Genomic DNA, 7,432 nt, shown 5'->3' on the forward strand with positions numbered 1-7,432 from the left:
TGGTATGTATTAAGCATTTCTTAAATAGCAAGGATTAGTTCAGTGTCTTCTTCCTAAAGAAATAACAAAGACCGACTGTATCTGAAATCTGCTTGCTTTGTGTACAAATATGCCTCCTACCCAAAAAGGTTCCCCTCATGCACTTGATTTCACTTACTGCACTGTGTCTGAGGCTAGTGCAGAATCTCAAGCTGGATGCTGGTCAGTCTTTTTTTAAAAATAGCTTTATTGTCTTACTGTGTATGTGGGTTTATTTAAACCTATGTTGACAGTGCCTCACATGTACTTGGTTGGTTATCTTGAGGTTGACAGTACAGATAGTTTTCCTGCTCAAAGATCAAATTCAATAATGCATGCTGTGTAGCTCATCAATGAGAGATGAGCAGAATCTGTATTTTTAGTAGCTTGCTAGTGATTAACATTTACAGCTGTATTAGCTATAAGGAAAATAGCATCTAGGTAGGCAGCTGTATTCCAGATAACTCTTTGTAGTAGTGAAAAAAAAAGAAAAAAGAAATGGTGAGTTTAAGGTGTTTATACAGTTCCTGGATAGCTGGTATGAATCTGGCTGTTCATTAAAGAAAATAAGATAAAAAGATAGAAGAAAAAAGCCAATGCATTTTATAAAATACACTCTAGTCATACGTAAATATATTTATGAGTGACTGTAGCATAGAAATGGAAAATTGCCAAGTGGTTTCAGGTTGCCTTTTGCGGCTTTTCTTTATCACGTTTTATATCCTGGTTTCTTGTCAAATTCTGAATTTTAAAGCTGTTCCTACCAGGGAATCTGTGCAAGAAAGTATATGTGTGTATGTATATATACAGAGACCATTACTATCACAGATTTAGTCTGTAAAAATGCTGAGTTATCACCTTGAGTAACTTCATTAGGGAACACTTTCCACCTACAGTTATTAATAATTAATTATTAATTATAATTAATTAATATTAATAATATTAATAATTAATTGAAATCATATAGTCACAAATTTCCTGTCGTCTTGGGTTAATTTTATTTATTTACTGGAAAGCTTAAGCATATTACAAGATTAGGGGGAACTGGCATTTTAATTAATACTAGGGGATGAGGGATTGACTTTTTTTCCCCCCTCCTCCCCCACTCTTTCCGAGTCTGGATTTGAATCATTTTTAACATCCAGTATAGTTTGCATGGAACCAGTGCGCCAGTTTGGAGAGACATGTAAATAACAGGAATGCCTTCCCTTTCTCAAGCAATATGTTATGCTGGGAAACAGGAAGGGACCCGTTAGATACTTTAGTTAGTAACTGTCTGTTCTCTTTAACCCTTGTTAGGCAATACGTTGTAAATTTTAACTTGAGAAATAGGAAAAATATAATTCTTCTCCCAATGTAATAAATAAGAGAGAGACTATGCAATATGTTCTTGTTAACCTGAGACTATCAACTAGTTTTTTCAACTTAGCAGCCATCCTAGCCTCAGAGATTTGTGGTGCTGTTCATAATGGGCTGATGTAACCCGCTAGAATAAATAAATTCCAGAGACTTGAACTACATGCAAGATTCCTGGTTCTTGACTTTTTCTGCTAAATAACAAACAAACAAAAGGAAGAAAAGAAAATGTCCAGTGAATTGTGTCTCATTCACAGCCATTGGGTAGTCTAAATATAAGATAACTGCCTACTAGTGCTGTGAGTTAGTCTGTTAGGATAATTATTGCAAATCTCTATTTGTTGATCTTGGTCTTGCATTCAAAGCTTACTGAGAGTCCATAAAAAATCAGTAATAAAGAAATTGTTTTAAAAACAGAGAAAAAAGTTTGGGGAACGTCTTGATTGAAGTTGTTTGTTTTACAAGCCTCCCCTTTTCTGCAGTGGTAGATTGATAGTATATCTAGTAAAGTTTTGAAGGGAAAAAAATGACACTGCTTAAGATACTAGAGTGAGATGGAAGACAATTCATCGTAAAGTTTATGTGTAAATGGCCATAATTAGTGTTATCTAGACCTAGACGTCAGTGACAGCATTTCTAATTTCTACGTGTCTGTCTTGGCAGCTTTAGCATTTTAATATATTTTTTTGTACATAACTGAGCATGTTAAATTATACTGTTAAATTGTTAAATTATAGTTTAGACATCCTTGAGGTGAAATGGGCAAGGGTGGTATATATATCAAATCTGCATAAATAGCCAAACTGGAAGAAAACGTCAAGTCACTTATACTTAAGAACTTACCTTTCACCACTGGTTAGAAATGAATTTAATCCAAATTTATACCTGAAAGGGAAAATTATCTTTTCTATACTACAGATTACGTTATAAATTTAAAAAAATGAAATTGCCATGCTGAGTGGTATGTGTTTAAGTTGTGGATATTACTTTCAGCCTTAAAATCTGTAATTTATTTTGTCATCTTCTTCTGCAGAGATGAAAACAACAGGGACATACAGAAGCCTTCTTCAAAATTCTTGACGTTTGCTCAGAGATTTTGGGTTTGGAATTTGTATAGCACAGACTATTTTCTCTGAATTCAACTATCCTTAATATTCATCTTGGCTATTCTTCAAAAAGTTCCAATCCTTACCAATTATGAAATCAGTGATGGACAAGTGATTTCTATAATAGTTTCAGATGTATTGAAAGATATTCCAGATGCAGTATGTTACATGTTTTGCAATGCTTCACTAGGTTACATCTCTAAATCACTRTGTAAATATTAGAAACAAGATTTTATTCAATAAAATAAATTATGCACGTTATCTCTTGTTTTTGTTGTTGCTTCAGGAAAACCCAAATAAGTCCTTTGAATGTGACTATGTATTTTCCGAAAAGTAAAGCAAGGCCAACTTGCATGTCTGCCCAAATTTAATTTCTGACTGAGATGTTTAACCAGTGTCGTTAGTTGTCTGTCTTTATCAGCTGAGTGGGTAAAATAGGCCCAAAATACTGATCTTGCCCTCTGCAAGGAAAATGAAAACTCCGTGTTTCTTGAGAAGAGATGAGAGATTTTGTGGCCGTGTTAAAAGATAGATGATAGGCTCCATTGCTACACTTACAGCAATATTTTTGTTTAATTATTCTTCCTTTAGATGTGGGGTGTATCTGCTGCTGAACAGTTAAATAAAATGTACTAACTTGTCCAGAAAAAGGTAACAGTACTCTGCCATATTCATGTTAGCAATGGAAATAAAAACAGCGCACATGCCATTTTCTGTTGATGAGAACATAGAAATACAAAATTACCAAAAAGACTATAATAAAGTTAAATCTGAGTGTTTATTTTTCCTGTGCTAATAGCAAGTACACTGACCATCCCGAAGTGTTGTCCCAAAACTGGGTTTTGTTACCCACCAAAAAATTCCAGTCTTTCAGATAGAGAGCTTTTGAACTGAGTAGAAATGTTTACTTAATTTTTAATAATGTCCTCCTTTTCCATACGACAAGCCAAGGGCAGAGCAAAGATACTTGCTCTGAAAATTGTCCTACCTTGTCCTAGATTCTAGGACTGCTCAAAGGGCAGTGGATTTCCTTCCAGCACAGTAGTTCCAAAGCGTCTTACTGAAGGCCTTTGGTATCAACTCTGCTCATTTTTCCAGCACCTAAATGAAGTGTGAATTCAGCAGTTTCTAGTCTCTCTGCTTGCTTTTCTCTCTATATAGGTGACTTTCACGCTAAAAAGCTATGTTACTTTTTGTTAAATGCAGGAAAAATATGCCAGTAGCCAAATAGTAAAAACAGGAAAAATATGCCAGTAGCCATTTGCACTCTTATTCAGGGGGAACTCCTTTCAGGGAGAAAGAAGAGTATCTTTCTAAACAGATCTATTCAGGGCAATCCATGAAATGTGGCTGAAGCACCGAGGGAGAAGCTCAGGAGGATAACTTCCCTCTGCCTGTCAGTGGATATTCCCCTCCATCGTCCATCTCGATGATTTAGGGAGTTGCTGTTGGGCACTTCCGCTGAAATTCAAAGGAATCTTGGCCTTTGGGACAACRTTTTTGGTTTTGGGTGCTCACGCACCCACATCTCACAGCAGCGTGCTTCTCRGGGCTGCTAGGCAACTCTCATCTCGCTCTCCCAACTCGGGAGCAATCCTGGTAGTCCGGTTTCTTGTTTGKAAGATGGGATGAGGCTTGTCCTCCAGCAGAACTGAATTCAAAAGGCCATGTTCAAGGAGCACGGAATGGAAAAGGAGTGGAATGTGCTAAATTATAATCTTTTCAGGTTCTGTTACCATTTAGTGTAACTGTCTGTGTTCATATTTCATACTTTCCCTGCAGAATCCTACATTATCCTGCTGGAATGAAAGGAGGAGGAAGAAATTTTGTGATAATACAACCGAAAATGAAGCTCTTTGATATGTTTCTAATCAAAATGACATTGTCAAATCTTCTGTAAATCTCTTCTGTAAGTGCTGTTTATAGAATTTATTCTTTCAAATAAGCTATAAGCATTATATATGTTTTCTGATTGGAAGCTATTTTTTCTATGAAGAAAAATTATTTTAGAAAAATTCTCTCCTTGTAAAAAAATCAATAGATATTTTATTAATTTTCTTGTAAAATGTACTGGCATTRTATTTCAAAGCATATGAAGTAGACACAATTACGGTAGTGCCAAAGTAAAATTTGCTTTGTTAATTAATAGCCTCAGCACTATATACCTTGTATTGGTAGTTTTCATAGATGCAAGCATTTTCTAATTYACTGTGGAGGTTGAATTCAAGTTGCATATATGGAAATACTGAAATAACATATGTTTTAGTAAATATATTTAGCAAATATTTGCTCTTAATAATGACTACTACAATCTGTTTGGGTAGTAGGTTTTATATTTTCAGTGAGTGCAAMTGTGTAATTTTTTAATAATATAAAAATTATTCCTCTTTCCTCTGTTTTGGTTGTCAGAAGCATTTCTTCCTGGCAAAAATGGTTCATTTTAAAATATGTGCTGCTCCTGAAAACTTGCCTAGATGGCAGTGTGCACTCATGTAACCTGTGCTCAAGGATAGTGGCTGTTAAAAGTATGTGTTGTGGAAAAATGATATRTAATTCTAAATTGAGAAGGAAGGTGTACATACAAATACGTGTGTCTCATTAAGTTCATCAATAATAAAATTCAATGTCATATTTTCTGTTTTTAACCACGTGGGTTTCTTAATTAGGTCAATTAGATCATGCAAAAAGTGAGAAGAGAAATAAGGAGTGATCCTTTTACTATAAGTAATGGTTTCTAAAGCAAAACTTACATCAGTATTTTTTGCTGTTAATCTAGAAGATGAGTAACTTACCTGATCWTGCTCATTTAATACTAATTGCTGGAAATAATTATTGTACATAGTTTAATCGTAGATTTTACAAATGTTACTGTGAGATTTTTAGTAAGTTGGATTTTTATTTTTAAATTTTCCACATGTCTACATTACCTAACATGTAGCTGGATTATACACTAACAACTTCTTGTATAAACTACAACATGCTGGATCCTGGGACAGGAGACTAGAGTTCAAGAAGGATCTCGGAGCCTTCATAGGATCACGGATTTATTAACTGCAGATGAAAGACTCGTACATTGTCTCTTGTCATCTAATTCAGCTAAGGCTGTAGTGCCATAACAACTTCATAGTCATAAACAGTGTGTCAATTAATAAAAAACTAATTTAAACCAATTGAGATGTTTACCCTTGTGGAATGGCAAATGTTTATAAGAGGATTATACAGCAGTATACTCTTAGTGTAGTGCAGTAGTCAAAGGTCTTGACACAATGACCTTCCTCTCCTATGGTCTGATAATCAGTTCTGAGCTCATGACTCTTTTCAGACAGCTATCTGGCTTCTGTAGCTAAAAAATGGTGTTCACAGTGTACTGGTATATTGTGGAAGCTCTGTTGTAGCCACATAACTTCAGAGGCAGGAGCTGAAAGGAATCCATTCAGTGACTTGGCAGAGATTATTATCTCAGCAAGTCCTGGGGTTCAGTGAGCATTATGTGTTCATAACAAAATAAGCTGACACAGCCTGTAAGCTCTGCCAGCTTTCAGTAGACCTGAAATAAGGATGCAATTTTTTGTAGCTGTTTTGCTGCTTAGCAGCTCTGCAGGATATGTGTTTGTYAGATACGGGAGACATACATCTGACTTAAGTATAAACAAGATTTTTAGAACTTAATTCAGTTGCTTATGCTTTGGCGTCAAGTAGCATTTGAGACACCCTAGGGTATCCTGCATGGTCTCTAGTCTCTAGCTGCTGCTTCCATAGGTCCTATGTGATACCTGCCAGCCCCGTGTGTATCTTGGGTGCCTTAGGGCGTCTCAGATGGCACTAGATGTCTATGTTCAGGCATCTAAATGGAGCCCTTTGTTTTCTGGGGCTCAGATGGCTGATGGCTGACTATTTTTCTGTTAGCTTGTGTAAAATGCAAGCACTGAGGTTGGTGCGTGCCTCCGTTTTCAAAATAAATTGCTCAAATCCCCAGCAAGTGCATAAGGTAGGACACATGACATGTTGTGCATGTGAAAGAAAGGATTGTCTTCTGGGTGATGGGCTGATGCTGGACTGAGGCAGTTAGTTCCTATAGGAGAATCATTTAGAGCAAAAATTGAGCTTTATAACCATCCTCTGTCTGGAGTCAGTTGCTGCAGCTCTTTAGGTTTCTGCTGAATATCTGAAAATAGCATGTGGGCAGGACCTGGTTCAAGTCCAGCAAAGGCATGAGCAACAGTGGTGAGTTAATGGGAGACAAGGGACTGCAGTCCCWTTGCTTCCTGCAGGAGCTGTGTGTGGGATTCAGCTCAAGACCAAACTGCCTCAATTTAGAAGTCAAGCTATAGGTGTGTATGGCTGAGCAGAGCAGTTCAACTAACCAGTATATATTTTTACAGTATTCTGACTCAGTCTGTAAGCTCAACCTACAGGCAGTACTGACTKCCTTAGTTAAGTAACCATGCATTATTATTTAGTGCAAAATGAGATGCCGTAAGGTATTCTGCCTGGCATTAAGCTGCTAGTCTAGAAAGGTTCAAGTCTCCCCTAGGCCATATATCTGCCTGGCCAAGTGTCTTGCATGCCCCAAGTCATCTCAGGCATTGTTGCTAGATGCTTGTGTGGGCAACAGGATCTAATTCTCCATTGATTGTAATGGGATTGCAGACAGCTCCCGTGGGACAGAGATTTAAGTACTTAACCTCAGATGAAGGAAACCAGAGAAGCTACGTATGAAATGTGTTAGGTGGATGCTAGGGTTACACTGACTGAGACAAAAAGCTAGGAGAAGATGGTCTGTCTCTAGGTCACTATGCTACTAGCGGTGATGGCCTATCCATATGTAACATTGTGTTAGTTGTCCCTGGTCTTCTAACAAAAGAATTGAAAATTTTGATTTGCAATATTGATGAATTTGATCATTAGTCTTTTTTCACGTTACAAATGCAACACTAAATCAGTCTGAGCTC

The 7,432-nt window shown here is 36.7% G+C and overlaps 1 protein-coding gene across 2 annotated transcripts in view; it reads left to right on the forward strand.

Annotated features, from left to right (window-relative positions):
* The window catches only part of BCKDHB (branched chain keto acid dehydrogenase E1 subunit beta), a 144,007-nt gene extending 138,357 nt beyond the window's left edge, over positions 1-5,650 (forward strand). Inside the window, exon 10 of one of the 2 annotated variants that reach the window (XM_085316083.1) lies at positions 4,263-5,650. The gene's annotated coding sequence lies outside the window, so the exon portion shown is untranslated. Of the gene's footprint in view, positions 1-2,407; positions 2,742-4,262 lie in introns of those variants that run through there. The other variant, XM_085316082.1, reaches the window with a different exon arrangement.
* The last annotated feature ends 1,782 nt before the right edge of the window (positions 5,651-7,432 follow it).

Source organism: Rhea americana, unplaced genomic scaffold (assembly GCF_003343005.1).
Source record: "Rhea americana isolate MKP2758 unplaced genomic scaffold, rheAme1 scaffold_45, whole genome shotgun sequence".
Lineage (NCBI taxonomy): Eukaryota > Metazoa > Chordata > Aves > Rheiformes > Rheidae > Rhea > Rhea americana.